Here is a 24,686-nt window from a genome sequence, read left to right as displayed (position 1 = left end):
CTGGGATGATTGGCAATAACAGGTAAATAATGAGATGTGTCTCCTGTGAGTAACACCCTACCTACTGACCTCTGACCAGAGCACTTTGCCTATGAGCAGTGACAGATTCAATTCACTCAGTAGTTAGTGACAGTTATTTCCTTGCAAAACGGTGGGAGGCATTCAGTAGTTTTGCAGCTTTGGGTGCATATAGCTTCTAAATGTGGTGAACGGTAGCTTCGGGAAACAAGAAACATCTCTTATTTACAACATGCCCCCTGAAACAAGAAACATAGCTCTTATTTACAACATGCCCCCTGCCTCCTGTCCCATTTTCCCAGCCATGTCCAATGGAAACAAATATATATGACAGCAGGTGTAACTCCCCCATAGAACAGCAGTGGTATGCAGAGGGAAAATTGTAGTGGTTCAGTAGTTAGCACTGGGGCCTTTGGGGGTCTTAAGTTTAATTCTGACTTGGATATTATCTCCTTGGAACTCCAAAAACATTCAGGCAAGTGGCCCAAATGTGGGAGTCCCTGTTTTTGTTTTTTTTACACACAAGCCACATTCAAATATAAAAAGAATTGGGGTGTCAACATGAGCATGAACATAGTCCCCGGGCGAGCCAAAAAAGGGCTGAGATTTGCTTTTTGATAGTCCCTATATGGACTGGCAGCCGACAGGAGGCTCTCTTTGGCATTACACCTGGTTTTTATGTAAACAAAACTTGCATCCAAGGAATTAAAAAATAAGCACCTGGGTTGATGACCTGGTTGGGGATCACTGCCCTAATGTGTGTTATGTGAATGCAATAGGGAGCTCTGCTGGTTCAGGGATTGATGTGAATGATGAACAATACCTATAACGCACTGTGTAATCTGTCAGTACTAAATCATAAAGTAATAGAACTCCTTTGTGCCATGCAAAGGTCGCTTTTTTCTGGGAAGGGGACAGTCTGGTTGGCAAAACAGTCAGGTTTAGGAACTTCAAGTGACAATTACTTACAAAAGCAGAACTATCATCATTACTATAGGTAAATTTTAAGTGTCAGTATCAGTATTAAGGTTGTTGCTAAGATTGCTAAAATAAAGAAAATGTATGTAAAACTTTATTTGTAAAGTGCTGTTTAGGAGCCACATAACAATAAAATGCATAAAAGTACAATATAAATAACAGTACAATATATAAAAGTACACACAGTGAGAACAAGTCACATAATAAATTCAATAAATATACACAAAGCGCATATAAGGAGCTTAAGTGCTGTGTGGTAAGAGACACAGTGGGATGGAGGTCCCTGCAGTGTACAGTTTACAGTCTAAGTGGATGGGTGGATAACATACAGGCACAAATTGGAGGGGAAAAAGTGCATATTGTCCAGTAAGTACCAGGACTAATGTTCTAGTGCCTACCACCCAACAAGTCTAAACCCTGCAAACCTTCCCCAGAGTGTGAAATGCGTTACTGTTTTTCATTCCAGAGTATCAGCAAGAAGGACAGTGTTTGTAATTCCTGCCACATGTGCCCTGATGAACTTCTCCCTCTCATCCTCTGCCCATCCTCTGAAGCAACTTCATATTACTTGTTTAATGGGAAAGCAGCCTACATAAAGAAGGGTTAGTTTTAAATACAAGAGTCCCAAAGCCATATTAAATTGAAAATTCCTGCCATTCCAATGATTATTACACTCTAGACTATTTTAAAAATGGACTGTTAACGAAATGAGAAAAAAGGACACACAACAAGTCCCCTTTACACTTTAAACCTGTCTTGGTTCAGTTTCTTTGGAATGGATTGTAAAGCAAAATTAAGCAGCACCATCTACAGACATTGAGAGGGATGACAGCTCATATAATCCTCAACACAGTAGATTGCTAACAAAAAGTAATAAATAAAACACTTAAACATTAAGTGCTAAAACAGGGATCCCCAACCTTTTGAACCCGTGAGCAACATTCAGAAGTACAAAGAGTTGGGGAGCAACGCTAGCATGAAAAATGTTCTTGGGGTGCCAAATATGTGCTGTGATTGGCCATTTTGTAGCCCTTATGTGGATTGTCAACCTACAATGAGGCTTTGTTTGGCAGTGCACCTGGTTTTTATACAACCAAAACTTGCCTCTAAACCTGGAATTCAAAAAAAAGCTCTTGCTTTGAGGCCACTGGGAGCAACATCCAAGGGGTTGGAGAGCAACATGTTGCTCGCGAGCTACTGGTTGGGGATCACTGTGCTAAAATGTTACAAAATTTAAGCCCAACTGGTGGTCCCACTATGCGAAGATGGGACCACTATACTATGCTAAGATCTGGACCCCATGTTAGTGGAGCCATTAGGGAGCATTTCTTTGCAGCCTGCACATATTTTATGGAGCACTCAAAGATTTTAAGATGTACTTATAATATCCTGATACTAAAATATTTTATCTGGCTATATTTTTTGTAATGCATTGCTATGAAATATAATTTGCCACCCTTATAAATAGTCAGAGTTCACATGTCAGCAGAAACCCAAAAGCATATAATATATTTTGCCTGGTACCCTGGCAACTTTAGTGTCAGTACTGTAGATTTTATGTTGCCCATGGATAAAGGGTTAAAGTCCTAATAAAAATTGCTTTTGCACTCTAGACCAATAGGGTAGAAGTTAAAGGGCATGTAAAGTCTAAAATAGAATAAAGCCAGAAATGCTGTATTTTGTATACTAAATATAAACATGAACTTACTGCACCACCAGCCTAATCAAACAAATAATTTACTCTTTCAAAGTTGGCTACAGGAGGTCACCATCTTGTAACTTTGTTAAACATCTTTGAAAGACTAAGACTGTGCACATGCTCAGTGTGGTCTGGGCTGCTTAGGGATCGTCATAAACAAAGCTGCTTGAGTTCTGCATGGCTGGGAAGTAAGGCGGGGGCTCCCCCTGCTGTTCATAAGTATGATTGTTTCCCTGCTCAGCAGTTAGGGACCATCTGACAATTCCTATCCACAGCAGTAAATGAAGGGAGAATTTCACTGCATACAGTCAGGTTTCTTATAAAAACGGTACACATTTTTTAATTAAAGTATATTGGAGATAGGTTTCTTTTTCATTAAAGAAAGTAAAAATGGGATTTTATTTTTTTGCCTTTACATGCCCTTTAAAACCAGACTTAGTTCAGTGTGGCTGTGCACAAAATGCATTAGGTATTGCTATTATTCAAATTTTTATTTTCTTGTTTTAATTAATACCCTAATGGTCACCTGGTGTGCAAAAGCAATCTTTGCTGGATGATTCTATTGCATCTACAGGCTATGCAGGATTCAGCTAGATTTGATTACTTATCAAACTTGGAAAAGGTGCTTCACCACTTACAAGGATTACTTAGTTATATAATTACAGGGAAGTTAGGGCTAGAGTTTACACATCCTTACTTTTTAACTTACGAGTCAGTGTGCTTTCTTTCGTGGTTGAGCCGCAAATAGTTTTTAAAGTACATCCTCATTTCTGATATCGGTGTTCTATATAAAGGAGCATAGATTCAGTTAGTAATTTTGTAGCTTGTATAAACTAAATTGGAATAATGTAATAAAATTAGCAAAGTTTGCATCAGGTGTAATAAAGCACAGCAACCAATCGGCATGGAGCATTTACTGTTGGAATGCGAAAACCTGATTGGCTGCAGGGTGCAACTAGAGCTGATGCAAACCTTGAAAGTTTAATCACATTAACCATAAGGACTTCTTAATGGACACATGAGTGGAGCTGAACTGGTGATACAGCAGGTATTGAAATAAGCTAACAGTACCAGTATACAAGCCATTCATCAAGCCTTAACGTGCAGTTATTTCCACAGTTTCTTACGTACACAAGCCAAGGCCATTTTTGATCAAATATTAACTGAATTGTACAACGTGCAACAAAGCATTCTTTGTTGTTATAGAGAAACACACATAATAGAGACATAGGGCAAGGATACATGTCAGGGCAAGGCTGAACTTAAATGCAAGTGCCTAGAAATCTTGTCATGTTTTCAGTCAGCTCTTGTCTGCAGCCCAAGGTACAGGGGGCCCCATGAGGCCCTAATTAATGAGCAATTTCAACATATATTGGTAAAACAGGTAACTTTTGGATATATTGGGGGCCCGAAAATTAATTTACTGTGTGGCCCAGTAACATCTAGTTACACCACTGTTTCCTTTAGAACTGTAAAATTGCAAAATGTTTGGTGCACCTATCACTTTTGTAAGATAACAAAATAACTGGCTTTGCACACATGGTAAACCAGAATGTCAGCCAGGGCTAGCTTGCCACCCTATCAGCTGCAGGGTTTGCCTCCGCCTCCACTATTGGTAGGGCGAAATGCCAACCTGGAGCATCTTGGTCATGCCTGTCACACCCCTGGCCTTGGCCCTGTTCCACCCCTGCCATGCTCATTTTGGATCTCCGGTGACCATTCTATACATGAATTTGTACCAAAAAGAAAGGAACTGCAAAGAAGAGCTAACAGCCTTGTTAATGAATATAATTAGAGGCTGTGCCACCTCGTTAGCTCTTCTTTGCAATTCCTTTCTTTTTGGTACAAATTCATGTTCATTTTTAAGAGCTGTCTGCACGTCTAAGATTAAAGGACTTCTAAATAGTGGTGATGTGTGGTTAGAAGGTGCAGAAAAACCAAGAAACCCAATTTGTGACCATTCTATACATTTCAAAGGAGCAGTTTCAAGTGCAAATTATTGACAGTGGGAAATGGACCTGTTATTACAGGAGACCAGGGTAAAGGGCTTAAATCAGGGAGACTCTAGTGAAATATGGGATAGTTGACATGTCTGTTGATGGGGTGTATAGTAACAAACAGTGGTAATGCAAAACCTGTGCCTGTATTCGAGTGGTGTTCAATCTGGAAACCTTGCTGCAAACCTTGGTTTCAGTAATCCGTATATAGTAGAAAATCAGATGGCACACAATCTGACAAATGTGCAAAAAACTTGTAGTTTATTGAGATCCGCACACGACGTTTCAGAGGTACAACCCCCTTTCTCAAGTGCTCTCTTAGGTGTAACCCAGCTCACAGGTATATAAAGGTGCTCTGGAGAAATGCTCCTCTTTACCAATTAAGTGACATCACAAAGTAGGCAGCAGCCATTTTGTGGACACTGTTATTAAGACAAGCCTTGCATCATCTCAGAATCGTGTTTGTGCTCCAGAATGGGGACCTGATGTCCACCCCCATGCCCTGGCTACACAATTAAACGGTAAAGAGAACGGGGGAATGTGGGGAGAGCAGTGACATCTAGGAAGTGCTGAATGGAAAGTGAAGGTAATTGTCTGCCCCGCCTCTATGCCACTGGCATAGAGGATTGGCAGACAATATTTGATTGACAGCTGAGATTTTTAAATGAGTTTACAACAGCTATGAATGCTTTAATAAAAAATAGAAATTGAATTTCATGTTTAATTTGAAAAGGACACTTATTATACAGATTCTGGGTGACAGGTCCACTTTAATTGGAAAGGAGGAGCATTCCCCCAGAGCACCTTTATATACCTGTGAACTGGGTTACACCTGAGAGAGCACTTGAGAAAGGAGGTTTTACCTCTTAAACATTGTGTGTGGATCTCAATAAACTACAAGTTTTTTGCACATTTGCCAGAGTGTGTGCCATCTGATTTTCTACTATATATGTATAGTAACAAAACATGGCGTCTATAACAATTTATTCCTCTCTCTCATCAGCAGCCTCTTCTTATTACTGAGAGAACATCCAGCAATTATAGATGAAATTTGCACAGCGATTGTTAGAGTTTAGAGGGGAACTACACCCCTGATTCCAGTGTATATAAACCTAAACCAAAAAAAAAGGATTTTCAGTAAAAATAAGTTTTTCTTATAGGATCATGTGACACTGGATAGATATTCCAATACTTTATTTCTCAAACAACATTTGAGAAAGAAACCACCCCCCTACATACCACACCCATTTTACACACCCCAGATGTGCCAGTATAATCACTAGATAAAAGTGATAAAGGACAAATTAAACCCAGACATGCCAGCATAATCACCAAATAAAATGGATAATTAGCATATTAGCCCCAGGCATGCTCTAAAAATCACTAAATAATATGAATGAAAGGCAAACATAGCCAATGAGCACTCCATGAATTCAGACATGCCAGTAAGATCAATGCAGAAATGGATAGATTAAAAGCATTACCTACACTTGTGCATGCAGAATACCTAACACTACTTTCCTAAGTTGCACGCTGCTCGGCTTTCTCTCTACTTTCTGCATCTGAAATAAAAAAAATCCAAGATGGCTGTGCATTCGGCAAGGCTATCTTGGATTTTTTTATTCAGATGCAGGAAGCAGATTACTGGCAAGGAAGAACTGAAGAAGAGCCAAGCAATGTGGGACATTCACATTACAATCTGCATGAGCATGATGTGAGCTAAAAATCAGGACTGTCCTGTGTCAGGCTTACCAGTATAATCCAGTCGTAGAAGGAGCTCGAGCCGTAGATAGTGAACCCACAAGCGCCTCACACAACCGCTACCCACCTGGAGTGGAACAGGGAGCAGGGTTGTGGAGAGTAGCCAATGAGACGATTAGCAAGGTACAAGAGGATTAGGCAGAGTCGTAGTCAGGAGGTCCGAGGTCAAAGGCAGGCAGCAAGATTCGTAAACGGAGGGACAGGCCGAAGGGTCGAGACAGGCAGCAGAAATCGTAATCCGGGAACAGGCGAAGGTCAACAACAGGAAATCACAAAAGAAGAGATGCTAGGGTTTCAGTTAGATAACCTAATAACCAGGCAATGCATCTCTATCAGAACCAGGTTTAAATAATGTCCATTTGGCGCCAACTGGCGTCATTCCGCCGGCGTCGCCGTGCTGACGTCGCCGTGCTGACGTCACGTCCGTCTCAGGCGCTCGCGTCCGCGTCTTTGCGTCGGCGACCGTCGCCGGCGCCTCCTCGCCCGCGACCGTCGCCAGCGCCCGGCGTCACGCGCCGACGCGCGCTAACGCGCCCGCGCCTGCGCCGGCAAGAACGCAGACCCGAATCCTCACATTGCCCCCCATCAAGGAGCGGCCTCAGGACGCGACCACCAGAAGGTTTACCAGGATAGGTTCCATGGAATTTTTCCAGCAAATCAGAGGCGTGAATGTTAGACACTGGTTCCCACGAATTCTCTTCTGGACCAAAGCCTTTCCACTTAACTAGATACTGAAGACGTTTACCTCTCAACCTGGAATCCAGGATCTCTTCAACCTCGAACTCTTCCTGACCATCCACCACGACAGGAAGCGGAGGAGGAGCCGTACGTCCAGGAAATCGAAACGTTGAGGCCGGTTTCAAAAGTGCTGTATGAAATACTGGATGAATGTGCCAGGATGCCGGAAGTTTAAGCTGGAATGCCACGGCATTGATTTGACGAATGATGGGAAAAGGGCCCAAGAACCGTTGACCCAACTTCCTACTGGGACAGGAAAGCTTGAGGTTAACAGTTGACAACCACACCAGGTCACCCACCTTGAATTTTGGATCCCCTCTTCGTCCTCGATCAGCATAAACTTTGAAAGCTTGTTGAGCCCGCTTCATGTTCTCTTGAAGTTTCTGAAAATTATTGGATAAGAAAGTTAATCGGTCTTTAACTGCTGGAACCAAAATATCAGAAACAATGGCAGAGGGAAAGGTGACTGGATGAAGACCATAGTTTGCGAAGAAAGGGGATTGTCGGATGGAAGAATGATGAGCATTGTTGTAAGCGAACTCCGCAAGGGGAAGCAAATTAACCCAGTCATCTTGGAGGTACAAGGAATAACATCTTAAATACTGCTCCAGGGTCTGGTTGGTTCGCTCGGTCTGGCCATTGGATTGGGGATGAAAAGCGGAAGACAGGGACACCGAAATCTTGAGTGTGCCACACAAGGATTTCCAAAACTGCGATGTGAACTGTGGACCACGATCGGACACCACCTCATCAGGAAGACCATGGAGCCTTACTACTTCCTTAATAAAGTTGTCAGCAGTCTCAGAGGCAGAAGGAAGTCTCGGTAAAGCCTTAAAATGAGCCATCTTGGTTAGACGGTCAACAAAAACAGCAATGGTGGAACAATCACATGATAATGGTAACTCTGAAATAAAGTCCAAAGAAACTGACCCCCACGGACGAGAAGGCACTGGTAAAGGTTGAAGAAGGCCAATAGGTCTAGAATGAGAGTCTTTGGATCTGGTGCAAACCTCACATGACGAGACAAACTTGAAACAGTCTTTAGCCATCCCAGGCCACCAAAACAATCTCTTGGCCAGAATGATAGTCTTTTTGACACCTGGATGACCCGCCAGCTTGGAGTCATGAATGTTCTTAAGGACCTCTAGGCGCATTTGTTCAGGAACAAAAATCTTGCCTTGATGAAGAAGAAACCCATCCTTGGGAACAAGTGACGATTCAGAAACGGTTAAAGATGCATCTTTGATTCCATCTACCAAAGTAGACTGCAACAAGAGGAAATTATCAGAGCTTAAAATCGTCTCAGGAACCAGAGGAACCTCATCTTCAGGAGAGAACATTCGGGATAAGGCATCTGCCTTAACATTCTTTGACCCAGGTCGATAAGTAAGATGAAAATTAAATCGCATGAAGAACAAAGCCCACCTTGCTTGTCTAGGTCTCAACCTTTTAGCAGAGCGTAGATACTCCAGATTTCTATAATCTGTAAAAATAAGAATCGGATGTTTAGATCCTTCAAGAAGATACCTCCACTCTTCCAGCGCTAGCTTAATAGCAAGTAATTCACGGTCAGCTACATCATAGTTACACTCGCTTTTGGCCAATTTACGGGAAAAAAAAGCAACAGGATGAAGATCATCTTGAACCCCAGTTCTCTGAGACAGGACAGCACCTACTGCGAGTTCCGAGGCGTCTACTTCCAAGGTGAAAGGAAGAGAAACATCTGGATGGTGAAGAATAGGACCAGAAGTGAAAAGTTTCTTCAGTTCCTCAAAAGCCCCCTGAGCCTGAGATGACCAACAAAACTTTTGATTACTACGAGTCAGCTCAGTGATTGGAAGAATGACTTGAGAAAAGTTCTTAATAAATTTCCTGTAAAAATTTGCAAAACCGATGAAACGTTGGACAGCTTTTTTAGATGATGGAATCGGCCAATCAAGAATTGCAGAAATCTTCCTGGAGTCCATCTGAATCCCCTGAGGAGAAACGAAAAAACCCAAAAAATCTACAGAGGTTTGTTCAAACACACATTTTTCGATTTTGGCATAAAGCTGATGAGTGCGTAGGCGAGTCAGGACCTTCTTCAAATGTACCCTGTGCTCTTCCAAAGAATTAGAAAAAATGAGAATGTCGTCTAGATAAATAATGACGAAAATATCAAGAAAGTCCCTGAAGACATCATTGACGAAATGCTGAAAAGTTGCAGGGGCGTTACAAAGACCAAAGGGCATGACCAAATATTCAAAATGTCCGTAACGAGTGCGAAAGGCCGTCTTCCATTCATCCCCTTCCCTTATTCTGACTAGATTATATGCACCCCGAAGATCCAATTTGGAAAAGATTTTAGCCTCAGCCAGGCGTTGGAAAAGTTCTGGAATGAGAGGAAGTGGGTACCGATTCTTGACTGTAATTTTGTTCAGATCCCGGTAGTCAATACACGGCCTTAAGGAATGATCCTTCTTTTCAACGAAGAAAATTCCAGCTCCTGCTGGAGAAGAAGACTGCCTAATGAATCCTTTAGCCAAATTTTCATCCAAATAAGAACGAAGCTCCGAAAGTTCAGACTCAGATAATGGGTACACTCGTCCGAAAGGAATTTGAGCCCCTGGAAGAAGGTTAATAGGACAGTCATAAATACGATGAGGAGGTAACCTGTCGGCCCCTTTTTTATTGAAGACGTCCAAAAATTCCCAATATGCCTGAGGAAGAAGATTTTGGGTCTCGGATACAGGAGATAAAGAGCACACACCATTAGAAGGGAGGAGGCATTGGGAACGACAAAAGTTAGAAAGAAAGGTTACTTCACCGGTAGCCCAGTTGATAGATGGATTGTGTTTCTGCAGCCACGGTAATCCCAGGATGATAGGAAACAAAGGAGAAGAAACCACATCGAAATTCATGAATTCAGCATGCCCTTTATTTAGCAAAACAAAAAGTGAGATAGTCTCTTGCACCACAGGGCCAGAAGTAATCAGAGAACCATCTGCCACACGAAGAGCTATAGGGTTCTTCTTAGGCTGGAGCGGAATCTGGAATTGTAACGCCACTCTATTGTCCAAGAAACAACCGCTTGCCCCAGAATCAAGGATTGCTTGGAGTTCGACCCTCTTGTCTCCCCACTGTAAAGACAAAGAGATAGTCAGGAGAGGCACAGGAACATGACCCCCAGAAAAGTCTTTTTCAAAAATCCTCTTACCCGTTGGACGGGTCGGGCAACCACGAAGCAGATGACCAGCTTGTCCGCAATAGAGGCAGAGGTTAAGTCTGCGACGTCTAATGCGCTCCTCAGGTGTTAATGCAGACCTGATAGCACCAATTTGCATGGGCTCTGGAACCACGTTGAAGGTGGACGAAGAAGGAACTGGAGAATTTATAAAGGGCATTCGGACAGGAGGAGGAGCGGATGGTAACAACCAAGTCTGAGGAAGAAGACCTGCTTTCTCGGCTTTTTCTTCTTCCCGGCGTTCCCTGAGCCTTCGATCTAGTTGTATGGAGGTGAGAATGAGATCTTCCAAGCTATCAGGGATGCCCGTACGAGCTAACTCATTCTTTAGCTCAGAAGAAAGTCCAAAACGGAACTGATTTTTTAGAGCAGCTGGGTTCCACTCCGTATCATCCGCCCATTGCCGGAATTCCAGCGTATAATCTTCCGCAGGACGGTCCCCTTGCTTCAGAGCGCGCAGGGCAGCCTCAGCAGTGGTGGCTCTGTGAGGATCGTCGAAGATAACCGCCATTGCATCAAAAAAGGAATCCACCGAGGTTAGCACAGGACTTTGGCGATCCATGAGGCGGAATGCCCAGGTCTGTGGTTCACCCGTGAGGAAAGAAATGATGACCCCAACCCGGACTTGCTCAGTGGGATACGTGTGGGGTTTTAGAGAAAATAATAACTTACAGTTGCTCCTGAAGTTCCGGAACACCTTCCGATCCCCAGCGAACTTTTCCGGAAAGGCAACTTTAGGTTCGGAGATTTCCGAGGTGATCACCTGAACCTCTGTAGGAGCTGGAGGAGGAGCGGCCGTGGAAGGAAGGACAGCTGGTGGATGAGCTCTGATATGCTCCTGCAACTGTGAATAGCCACTTTGCAACTCCCGAACTGCTTGCGTAAGGGAGGACAGCTGCTGGGTCAAAACGGCAAATGGAGATGCTCCCTCAGCTGGATCCATCTTGGCCTGGTTATACTGTCAGGCTTACCAGTATAATCCAGTCGTAGAAGGAGCTCGAGCCGTAGATAGTGAACCCACAAGCGCCTCACACAACCGCTACCCACCTGGAGTGGAACAGGGAGCAGGGTTGTGGAGAGTAGCCAATGAGACGATTAGCAAGGTACAAGAGGATTAGGCAGAGTCGTAGTCAGGAGGTCCGAGGTCAAAGGCAGGCAGCAAGATTCGTAAACGGAGGGACAGGCCGAAGGGTCGAGACAGGCAGCAGAAATCGTAATCCGGGAACAGGCGAAGGTCAACAACAGGAAATCACAAAAGAAGAGATGCTAGGGTTTCAGTTAGATAACCTAATAACCAGGCAATGCATCTCTATCAGAACCAGGTTTAAATAATGTCCATTTGGCGCCAACTGGCGTTATTCCGCCGGCGTCGCCGTGCTGACGTCGCCGTGCTGACGTCACGTCCGTCTCAGGCGCTCGCGTCCGCGTCTTTGCGTCGGCGACCGTCGCCGGCGCATCCGCGCCCGCGACCGTCGCCAGCGCCCGGCGTCACGCGCCGACGCGCGCTAACGCGCCCGCGCCTGCGCCGGCAAGAACGCAGACCCGAATCCTCACAGTCCTGTGAAAATAGAGACAGTTGGGAGGTATGTTGATATACTGCTATTTTATCTACTAAAGTGTGTCCTTTTGTCTTGTATGAGGCATTGTGCTCACACACAAACCAAGTACACACACTCATGCTAGGTTACATCAGCCAATTACAATGGACAGAGCTGCGCCCTTTTCTCCTGCACTTTCTTTAACAGGTAGGCCCTGCATTATGTCCTTTCAGGTCATCAGTGATTGACACACAGAACATTACAAAATGGCGGCTCAACGTAAAATATGTAAGAAGCAATATTTACTGATATGTATATGACAATTTGAGCTTGAGGTCTTTCACTTAATGAGATATAAAGCATCGGTAAAAGTTTTCAGTTAATGTTCCTTAAAACTTAAAACTCGAAGTTGATCTGGGGCCCCTCAAATAGGAATCTTGCCCTGGGTGTAGCGATACTATTAAACACCCCTGCTGGTCACTTTATGACAATGACGAACTGTCCTTGGAAAAAGGCTGGTAATTAAACGGGGAACTAAATAAACTGTAAGCTAAAAATACAACTTGTTACTGTATTTAACGTCACATTGACGTCTGCACATGTAAACGTTTCCATGGAGTTTTATAAAAATATATATGTGTTCCAAAACACCTGGCTCCTTTTACTTCTTATGCACAGTGAGGGTAGATATTTTCCATAATCAGCTACAATAAAGAAATAATATGCTGAGACAATAGACTGCATTTGACTAACATGTGTATCCATACTGTTTAATTGTACCAACTGCCCCTTTTTAGCCAGAGTTGCCCCAAACTGAGGCATTAAAAGTGTTGTGCTGATGGAAAGTGGGTGGAGCTCGGGGCAGTTGAGGGCTAACATGGGATGGGAACAGGGCATTTACTTAGCAGGTAAAGGCGTGGCCTAAAATGACCAAAGTTTTAAATCAGAGACATTGGGCAATATACATCTGATTGGATGTGAAGCACCTGGCGTCACTGACTCACACTTTGCAGTATTAATATTAAAGACACATTGATTCCACATGAGGAAAGAATCAATTGTGTCAGAGAATAGCTTTGTGAAAAATGGCTCACCATTGCATAAAATATATATATATATATATATATATATATATATATATATATATATATATATATATATATATATATATATATATATATATATACACTGTATATGTATAATATATATATATATATATATATATATATATATATATATATATATATATATATATATATATATATATATATATATATAGCAAAACTTTCCAGACCAGCACTCCCTTTTGGTGAAAAATCAACAATCTTTTATTGTGACATGGTATCTTATTCCAACGTTTCGATCCCAATAGGGATCTTTTTCAAGGAAGATCCACAGTGCTAACAAACAAAATCTTAAATACCCAAGTGCTACACAACAGACCAATCCATATCCTGGTGTCTCTTAATTGGTTAATTGATTAAAATTTAAATCTGTGATAACATTTAAAATCATTTGTATATGTGCAAAAAATCATCTTTTAAAACATATATGCGTAATTTACACTTTAATCGTGTGTTTCATATAAATATATAAAAATATAAATATATAAAATCTTACTGTTTAAATCTTTTCGTGTCAGTGTGAATTTTTTATCAACATATAAAACTGTAAAACCTTAGTGTCTCCACAAGGTGTCATCAGTGCATTCTATTAGAGTTCGTGTTACAGTGTCCAAAAGTGTCCATTAGTCATAAATCCTAAAAAGAGAAAAATAAATTTGTAACAATTAAAAACATTACTGTAACTACCACATCGGAATCTAGGCATCATTTTTGTATCCACTGAAAAGGTTTCCAACTGCAATAATGTTATTTTGTAAAGTTTCCATTTGCATTACAACAAACAACTAGGAAAAAACTGCTACCTGATCAAGTCAAAAAACAACTCAAATTCACTTGCCCATTCATGCCATTCGGGGACATACAATTTAATTCATGAATCCAAAATGCTTCCCGTTTTAGAAGCATTTTTTCAGTGTCACCACCCCTAGGGTGTGCTTTAACGTGCTCTATTGGCATGCACCTAAAGGAGGAGGCATCATGTCTGGCTTCAGCCCAATGCTTCGCAACTGGCTGTTGGGCAATATCTTGTTTTCCCTCTCTTGCTATCCTTTCTGGATTCAAAGCTGCCCTAATGCTAGATCGGTGCATGCCAATTCTCTCTTTTAATTGCCTCACCGTTTTTCCACAGTACAACAACCCACAGGGGCATTTTATAATATATACCACCATTGTGGTTTCACAACTCATCCGCTGTCTAATGCTATACTTTTTGCCAGTGTGTGGGTGTGTGAAACCTGTGCCTAGGATCAATGTCCCACACATAACGCACCCTTTGCATTTGAACACACCTGGCTGAATTGGGATCATAGAGATATTACTTTTCTTGCTATACTTGTCCCTAGGGTCAGACGGACTAAGTTGTTCTTTTAAATTCATAGCACGTGAATAGCTGAATTTAGGCCTTCTGCATAGCTTTCCCTTTAATTGCTCGTCAGTGTGCACAAAATCCCAATGTTTGAGTATTATGTCCTTCACTTCTCTGCTTTTTGTGCCAAATTGGCTTACATAGTAGATCTCACCCTTATGCTGACTTCTACTCGATCCTACAACCTTATCCATCTCTTTTAACAATTGCCCTCTATCTAAGCCTTCTGCCCATTTCAATGTTGTATCGACCAATTGTCTCGGGTAGCCACGTGAAACAAATTTTTCACCCATAATTTGCAGATCCTGTCTCCTCTTGGAGATCTCGCTGTCTATTCGGGCTACTCGTAACATTTGTGATTTGGGCATTGAGTTTAGAAGGTGTCTAGGGTGATGGCTGTTGTAGTGCAAGATGGTGTTTCTATCCGTAGGTTTCGTATAAATACAGGTTTGAAATTTGCCTTCATTTTTATACACAGTCACATCCAAGAAATTTTCCTTTTCTTTACTGTAGCTCATCTTGAATTTAACCGGACTCTCCAATTGGTTCAAATTATCAACGAACTCCACTAACTCACCAATGGGCCCCAACCACATAAAGAAGATATCGTCGATATAGCGCCTATAAAAGGCGCCATATCTTCGAAATTTATCATTTGTAAAAATGTGTTGGGTTTCATACTCCCACATATATGCGTTAGCATATGCGGGAGCGACTCGTGAGCCCATGGCGGTACCTGTGCGTTGGAGATAATATTGATTTTCAAATTTAAAATAATTTTTATACAAGATGAACTCCAATAACAACAATGTGAATTCGATTGGGGGACCCACATAATCTGCATTTTCCGTAATCAAATGTCTCACAGCATTCAAACCCTCTTGATGCGGTATACACGTGTACAAGCTTTGTACGTCTAGCGTCACAAGTACTACATCAGCTGAACTCAATTCTACACTCTGTATTATCTTTAAGAACTCATTGGTATCACGCAAATAGCTCCCAATTTTTGTAACACAAGGCTGTAAAAAATAATCAACAAAGTGGGCAATATTTTCATTGAGGGAACCCCTGGATGCAATAATCGGTCGTCCAGGTGGATTTGTGTTATCCTTATGCACCTTAGGCAACGTATAAATCACAGGTATAATCGGATGCTCTGGCACTAAATACTCATGAGTACTGTTGGTTATCCACCCTTGCAACACCGCCATCTGTAATATATTATTCAATTCTCTTTTAAATTTATCAGTGGGGTTAAAGAGTAATTTGCCGTAATTTGCAGTATCTGATAACTGTGACAATAATTCGTTGCGATAATATGCATAGTCCATTATCACTATCCCACCCCCCTTGTCTGCATTCCGAATAATGATATCCTTGTTGCCCTGTAATGATTTCACAGCCTGCTTTTCCACTGGGGTCAAATTGCCTCGCTTTTTACTTCTATCCAAATGTAATTTCATCATATCATTATTAAGCAGTCGATGAAAGGTTTTAATAGAGGCATTATTACTGGTAGGGTCAAACTCACTCTTCTTTTTAAACCGTTTATCTATATCAACTTTATATGGGTCTCCCACAACCGTACTCCTCCGCGTGGCACCCCTTAATTGTCCAGTTGAACCCTCTCCCAGTTCTATGTCCTCAGTCCCTTTGCCAAAATGTTCTCGCAATTTTATCTGCCTGGTCAGCTTAAAATTGTCTATTACATGCGTGAATTTGGAGGTACTCACCGCCGATGGAACAAAACCCAATCCCTTGGTGAGTAAAGCCTCCTCCGCTTCGCTGAGTTGATATGATGATAGGTTGAAGATTACATCCTGCGGAACCGCTTCTGCTGCTGCCTCTGCGGTCGATGCTGTATGGACGTGCCGCTTTCCCCCACGGCGGGGGGCCTTCCTGGATCGCTCTCCTCCCTGGTGCCGACCTCTAAAAAAGGCTTTGCTGGCGCTGCTGCTTGAGACGTGCTGGCTTCCACTTCGCTGTCCGTCCCCACGCTGCTGGACGCATAGCCGGCTGGACGTTGTGCGCGTCGTGCAGGGAACCTCCTCTTAAAGTGATCGCCGCCTCCTGATAGCCACCGGTAAACCCGATTATCTTTGTAATCTTGCGCCACTCTAAGACGCTTAGAATTCTTGAAGGCCAGGATCTCAGCTCTGTACTTGCCGACCTGGTCCTGCAGCTTGCGCTCCCAATCTACTTCTCTGCTTGACGCCAATGCAGTGCAATGTGTGCTTTCAAATGCCTCTAGATCGCTCCGGACCAACTTCAACTCTCTGCCTACTTCCTCCACGACTAAGAGAATCAAATCCAAGGAGCACCTGTCCAGGATTTGGCACCACCTTCGGCAGAAATCAGTATTCGGTCTCCCAATGGTAGGAACATTATTGATCCTAAATCCCTTAGGGATCTTCTTCTCTCTATAGTACTCAGAGAGGGACACTCCATGCAAATGTAATTCTGTTTCTTTCTTTTTCAACCTCAATAGCTCGTGGTAGATTTCTTTTGCTCCGAGCTTACCAAAGGTTTCCTCATATGTTTCAGCAAACAAAATGTTGCCAATTTCCTCTGTGGTAAAGAACTCCTTTCTTTCCAGGTTTAAAAGATGATGTTTTGCACATATACAAATGATTTTAAATGTTATCACAGATTTAAATTTTAATCAATTAACCAATTAAGAGACACCAGGATATGGATTGGTCTGTTGTGTAGCACTTGGGTATTTAAGATTTTGTTTGTTAGCACTGTGGATCTTCCTTGAAAAAGATCCCTATTGGGATCGAAACGTTGGAATAAGATACCATGTCACAATAAAAGATTGTTGATTTTTCACCAAAAGGGAGTGCTGGTCTGGAAAGTTTTGCTGTATGTTAATATTACCGTGCACCCCTATTTATCCATTGCCTTGGAGTGCGGATACTCATCAAAGAAGTATATTGTTGCAGTTATAAACTGCTATATTTAGTATCCAGCACCGGCGGAGTTTGCGAAAAGCAAGAGCTACAATGGAACAAGCTAACCTGGAAAGAAAGGAGTTCTTTACCACAGAGGAAATTGGCAACATTTTGTTTGCTGAAACATATGAGGAAACCTTTGGTAAGCTCGGAGCAAAAGAAATCTACCACGAGCTATTGAGGTTGAAAAAGAAAGAAACAGAATTACATTTGCATGGAGTGTCCCTCTCTGAGTACTATAGAGAGAAGAAGATCCCTAAGGGATTTAGGATCAATAATGTTCCTACCATTGGGAGACCGAATACTGATTTCTGCCGAAGGTGGTGCCAAATCCTGGACAGGTGCTCCTTGGATTTGATTCTCTTAGTCGTGGAGGAAGTAGGCAGAGAGTTGAAGTTGGTCCGGAGCGATCTAGAGGCATTTGAAAGCACACATTGCACTGCATTGGCGTCAAGCAGAGAAGTAGATTGGGAGCGCAAGCTGCAGGACCAGGTCGGCAAGTACAGAGCTGAGATCCTGGCCTTCAAGAATTCTAAGCGTCTTAGAGTGGCGCAAGATTACAAAGATAATCGGGTTTACCGGTGGCTATCAGGAGGCGGCGATCACTTTAAGAGGAGGTTCCCTGCACGACGCGCACAACGTCCAGCCGGCTATGCGTCCAGCAGCGTGGGGACGGACAGCGAAGTGGAAGCCAGCACGTCTCAAGCAGCAGCGCCAGCAAAGCCTTTTTTAGAGGTCGGCACCAGGGAGGAGAGCGATCCAGGAAGGCCCCCCGCCGTGGGGGAAAGCGGCACGTCCATACAGCATCGACCGCAGAGGCAGCAGCAGAAGCGGTTCCGCAGGATGTAATCTTCAACCTATCATCATATCAACTCAGCGAAGCGGAGGAGGCTTTACTCACCAAGGGATTGGGTTTTGTTCCATCGGCGGTGAGTACCTCCAAATTCACGCATGTAATAGACAATTTTAAGCTGACCAGGCAGATAAAATTGCGAGAACATTTTGGCAAAGGGACTGAGGACATAGAACTGGGAGAGGGTTCAACTGGACAATTAAGGGGTGCCACGCGGAGGAGTACGGTTGTGGGAGACCCATATAAAGTTGATATAGATAAACGGTTTAAAAAGAAGAGTGAGTTTGACCCTACCAGTAATAATGCCTCTATTAAAACCTTTCATCGACTGCTTAATAATGATATGATGAAATTACATTTGGATAGAAGTAAAAAGCGAGGCAATTTGACCCCAGTGGAAAAGCAGGCTGTGAAATCATTACAGGGCAACAAGGATATCATTATTCGGAATGCAGACAAGGGGGGTGGGATAGTGATAATGGACTATGCATATTATCGCAACGAATTATTGTCACAGTTATCAGATACTGCAAATTACGGCAAATTACTCTTTAACCCCACTGATAAATTTAAAAGAGAATTGAATAATATATTACAGATGGCGGTGTTGCAAGGGTGGATAACCAACAGTACTCATGAGTATTTAGTGCCAGAGCATCCGATTATACCTGTGATTTATACGTTGCCTAAGGTGCATAAGGATAACACAAATCCACCTGGACGACCGATTATTGCATCCAGGGGTTCCCTCAATGAAAATATTGCCCACTTTGTTGATTATTTTTTACAGCCTTGTGTTACAAAAATTGGGAGCTATTTGCGTGATACCAATGAGTTCTTAAAGATAATACAGAGTGTAGAATTGAGTTCAGCTGATGTAGTACTTGTGACGCTAGACGTACAAAGCTTGTACACGTGTATACCGCATCAAGAGGGTTTGAATGCTGTGAGACATTTGATTACGGAAAATGCAGATTATGTGGGTCCCCCAATCGAATTCACATTGTTGTTATTGGAGTTCATCTTGTATAAAAATTATTTTAAATTTGAAAATCAATATTATCTCCAACGCACAGGTACCGCCATGGGCTCACGAGTCGCTCCCGCATATGCTAACGCATATATGTGGGAGTATGAAACCCAACACATTTTTACAAATGATAAATTTCGAAGATATGGCGCCTTTTATAGGCGCTATATCGACGATATCTTCTTTATGTGGTTGGGGCCCATTGGTGAGTTAGTGGAGTTCGTTGATAATTTGAACCAATTGGAGAGTCCGGTTAAATTCAAGATGAGCTACAGTAAAGAAAAGGAAAATTTCTTGGATGTGACTGTGTATAAAAATGAAGGCAAATTTCAAACCTGTATTTATACGAAACCTACGGATAGAAACACCATCTTGCACTACAACAGCCATCACCCTAGACACCTTCTAAACTCAATGCCCAAATCACAAATGTTACGAGTAGCCCGAATAGACAGCGAGATCTCCAAGAGGAGACAGGATCTGCAAATTATGGGTGAAAAATTTGTTTCACGTGGCTACCCGAGACAATTGGTCGATACAACATTGAAATGGGCAGAAGGCTTAGATAGAGGGCAATTGTTAAAAGAGATGGATAAGGTTGTAGGATCGAGTAGAAGTCAGCATAAGGGTGAGATCTACTATGTAAGCCAATTTGGCACAAAAAGCAGAGAAGTGAAGGACATAATACTCAAACATTGGGATTTTGTGCACACTGACGAGCAATTAAAGGGAAAGCTATGCAGAAGGCCTAAATTCAGCTATTCACGTGCTATGAATTTAAAAGAACAACTTAGTCCGTCTGACCCTAGGGACAAGTATAGCAAGAAAAGTAATATCTCTATGATCCCAATTCAGCCAGGTGTGTTCAAATGCAAAGGGTGCGTTATGTGTGGGACATTGATCCTAGGCACAGGTTTCACACACCCACACACTGGCAAAAAGTATAGCATTAGACAGCGGATGAGTTGTGAAACCACAATGGTGGTATATATTATAAAATGCCCCTGTGGGTTGTTGTACTGTGGAAAAACGGTGAGGCAATTAAAAGAGAGAATTGGCATGCACCGATCTAGCATTAGGGCAGCTTTGAATCCAGAAAGGATAGCAAGAGAGGGAAAACAAGATATTGCCCAACAGCCAGTTGCGAAGCATTGGGCTGAAGCCAGACATGATGCCTCCTCCTTTAGGTGCATGCCAATAGAGCACGTTAAAGCACACCCTAGGGGTGGTGACACTGAAAAAATGCTTCTAAAACGGGAAGCATTTTGGATTCATGAATTAAATTGTATGTCCCCGAATGGCATGAATGGGCAAGTGAATTTGAGTTGTTTTTTGACTTGATCAGGTAGCAGTTTTTTCCTAGTTGTTTGTTGTAATGCAAATGGAAACTTTACAAAATAACATTATTGCAGTTGGAAACCTTTTCAGTGGATACAAAAATGATGCCTAGATTCCGATGTGGTAGTTACAGTAATGTTTTTAATTGTTACAAATTTATTTTTCTCTTTTTAGGATTTATGACTAATGGACACTTTTGGACACTGTAACACGAACTCTAATAGAATGCACTGATGACACCTTGTGGAGACACTAAGGTTTTACAGTTTTATATGTTGATAAAAAATTCACACTGACACGAAAAGATTTAAACAGTAAGATTTTATATATTTATATTTTTATATATTTATATGAAACACACGATTAAAGTGTAAATTACGCATATATGTTTTAAAAGATGATGTTTTGCACATATACAAATGATTTTAAATGTTATCACAGATTTAAATTTTAATCAATTAACCAATTAAGAGACACCAGGATATGGATTGGTCTGTTGTGTAGCACTTGGGTATTTAAGATTTTGTTTGTTAGCACTGTGGATCTTCCTTGAAAAAGATCCCTATTGGGATCGAAACGTTGGAATAAGATACCATGTCACAATAAAAGATTGTTGATTTTTCACCAAAAGGGAGTGCTGGTCTGGAAAGTTTTGCTGTATGTTAATATTACCGTGCACCCCTATTTATCCATTGCCTTGGAGTGCGGATACTCATCAAAGAAGTATATATATATATATATATATATATATATAAATAAAGCAAACAAAAAACCGCACACACAGGACTTATGAAGTGCAAAAAAAAATAAAAAAATTTTATTGCAACATTTCGGCTCCTGTACTCGAGCCTTCTTCAGGTGGTGTGAAGAAGAAGGCTCGAGTACAGGAGCCGAAACGTTGCAATAAATTTTTTTATGTTTTTTGCACTTCATAAGTCCTGTGTGTGCGGTTTTTTGTTTGCTTTATGTATGATTGATTATAACCTGCACCCGGGCATTTGCCTAATGGATTAAGAGTGCTCCAGCTGCAAGAATGAGTATATATATATAAATATATATATATATATATATATATATATATATATATATATATATATCCAAAAATAGGCAAGCACTCACAGGTCTTATGTGGAAAAAGATATCGTGTTTATTCAGCAAAAATCTGCTAACGTTTTGGCTAGCACTCTAGCCTTTCTCAAAGTGCATAACACAACTAGCAATCAAACATTTAAACACAATATGCTGGGAAGGGGAAGGTTATACTATGTATACATCTTTTATCAGTTAGATAAGAAAAGTTACATGTTTGTTCATACACGTTTGTGCTTTTCAGGCACATTGTATACATTTGTAAATATAACTACTACAATAGAGTGCTAGCCGAAACGTTAGCAGATTTTTGCTGAATAAACTCTGATATCTCCTAGGCACGCTGCCTAGGAGTTAAGGGCTATTCCACACGGGGAGATAGCCTTGCGTTTGCGGTCGCGGCGACAAAGCGCCGCGCCAGTCGCCGCGACCGGCGCAGGCGACAGTTTTGTATGGGCGCCTATGTAAAAACGCCTGTGCTAACCACACGAGGCGATGCGCTTTTCAACAGTCGCCTGAAAATGCCTCGCCAGGCTTTTTCAGGCGACTGTTGAAAAGCGCATCGCCTCGTGTGGTTAGCACAGGCGTTTTTACATAGGCGCCCATACAAAACTGTCGCCTGCGCCGGTCGCGGCGACTGGCGCGGCGCTTTGTCGCCGCGACCGCAAACGCAGGGTTATCTCCCCGTGTGGACTAGCCCTAACCTAGACTCGCATCTGTCTTTTACACCACACATCTAAACACTTGCAAAATCTTGTCGTATTCAACTGCGCAACATTGCCCGAATAAGACCGTATATCAGTTCGGAATAAACCAAAACACTTATTCATTCTCTTATCATCTCCCACCTTGATTACTGCAACCTACTCCTCACTGGTATTCCAACAAGTCTCCTTTCACAACTCCAATCTGTTCTAAATGCGGCTCCTAGAGTCATTCATTTATCTCACCGCTCAGCATCAGCTGCTCCCATATGTATGTCCCTGGCTCCCAATCTTCATCACTCCTTCAGGCAACCTTTGCTCTGCTTCTGACCTTCGCCTCGCTTTTTCTCTCATCACTTCTGCCCATTCTCCTCAACAATACATCTCTCTGGCTTCTGCTTTTCTCTGGCACTCTCGAGCTGTCAGACTTTCTCCTTCTTTTCAAACTTTAAAATGCTCCTTAAAGATCCACCTGTTTACAGAAGCTCAATCATTGCTGTATCATAAATCACATAATTGTTTATATAATCCTAATGTCTCAATTGTACCCTAACCTTTAGTTTGTAAGATCTAATTTGCAGGACCCTCTAATCCTACTGTACTCTTGTAAACCCTTGTTTGTTATTCACCATTTATTCCCCGTTTGTTATAACTACGGTAAAACACTCCGTAACTAGTCAGTGATATATAAATACATGATGATGATGATCAGGGTCGGACTGGGCTGGCCCAGACCCGCTCCCTGCACTACCTCCTTACCTCCCGGCAGGTCTGGACTGAGAATTAAAATAGGCCCTGGCATTTCAGGTTCACAGAGGCCCAATCAGCCCACACAGAGGCCCAAACAGCCCCCACCAGCCCACTAAATACTTACTTTCTATAGAACTTTATAGCAGCCCCTTTATAGCAGCCCCACAGATTGCCAGTTCGGGCCTGCATCCCGGATGTGCTGGCAAAAGGTAATCGTGCGCGCATACGCGCAAACCCAATCCCTGCACTTCTTCCTTAGCTCCCGGACCCCGGTCGCGCCGGCAAAATGTATGCGCAGGGAAGGTGGTTTACTGGCAGATTGGACTTTGCGGCTAGGGGGGGGCTGAGGCTGGTGAGGTTTCAGCCCGGTGGGCCCTGGGCCCCCCAGTTTGACGCTGATGATAATACTTATGCTTTAGGGTAGGGACACACTGGGCGATTTGGGGAGATTTAGTCACCTGGCGACTAATCGCAGCGACTTTTCTCCCCGAATGCCTCCCCTCACTCTGCGCCTGGATAAAATGAAAAGTCGCCGGCGCTAATCACACACGGCGATTCGTTTTCCGAAGTTGCCTCACGAGGAAACTTCGGGCGACTTCGGAAAACAAATCGCCGCGTGTGATTAGCGCAGGCGATTTTTCATTTTATTCAGGCGCAGAGTGAGGGGAGGCATTCGGGGAAGATTGGTTGTGGAAAGTCGCGGCGATTAGTCGCCAGGCGACTAAATCTCCCCAAATCGCCCAGTGTGTCCCTACCCTAACTGTCTAGATTTTTTTTAACTTACTTTTGATTTATTTCTGAGTTTTATTTTCAGGTCCAAGGTGCCAGTATGGCAGTATTTTGGTATAGTATTACTATAGTAGTAGTATTATTATTATCTGGATGCACAGATCTCTCTCAATAACATCGCATTTATCACTGATCTGTACACAAAACCCATGGATAGAAATAATGTGTCAAGACAGGTCAGTTTTGATCCACTAGGTGTCACTAAGGGACTACTCAAAAATCACTTTCTAAGGGTTAGAAGATCACATCAGATAAGGTGCATGGAAAGCTACTGACAAGTTTCTGTAACAAGGATATAAAAAAACAACTTGGAAATGTCAATAATGATCAAGAGACTTAACCAATAAGATGTTTGCTTTTAAACAGGTGACCAGCAAATGCTGCCTGTTGATTGGTTGCTATGGGTTACTGCTCCTAGACAAACTTTGTGCCTTTTATTACATAACCCCTTGTAGTACTAACCAAAGAAAAGGTCCCACGTGTCACTAGTTTTGGTCCCTGTGCAGACTTTTTGCAGGGAATATTAAAAGGGTGGTTCCCCTTTAACCTTTAACTTTTAGTATGACTAAATATAGAATGACGAATTCTAAGCAACTTTTCAGTGGGTCTCTCCCATTCCCATCATTTTTTTAATCTTCTGCTGACTCTTTCCAGCTTTCAAATACAGGTCACTGACCCCACCTAAAAAGCAAATGCTCCGTAAAGCTATTGTTATTGTTACTTATTATCATTCA

Source organism: Xenopus laevis, chromosome 3L, assembly GCF_017654675.1.
Source record: "Xenopus laevis strain J_2021 chromosome 3L, Xenopus_laevis_v10.1, whole genome shotgun sequence".
Taxonomy (NCBI): domain Eukaryota; kingdom Metazoa; phylum Chordata; class Amphibia; order Anura; family Pipidae; genus Xenopus; species Xenopus laevis.
The sequence above is the reverse complement of the archived record's forward strand: the minus strand, read 5'-3'. Positions refer to the sequence as shown.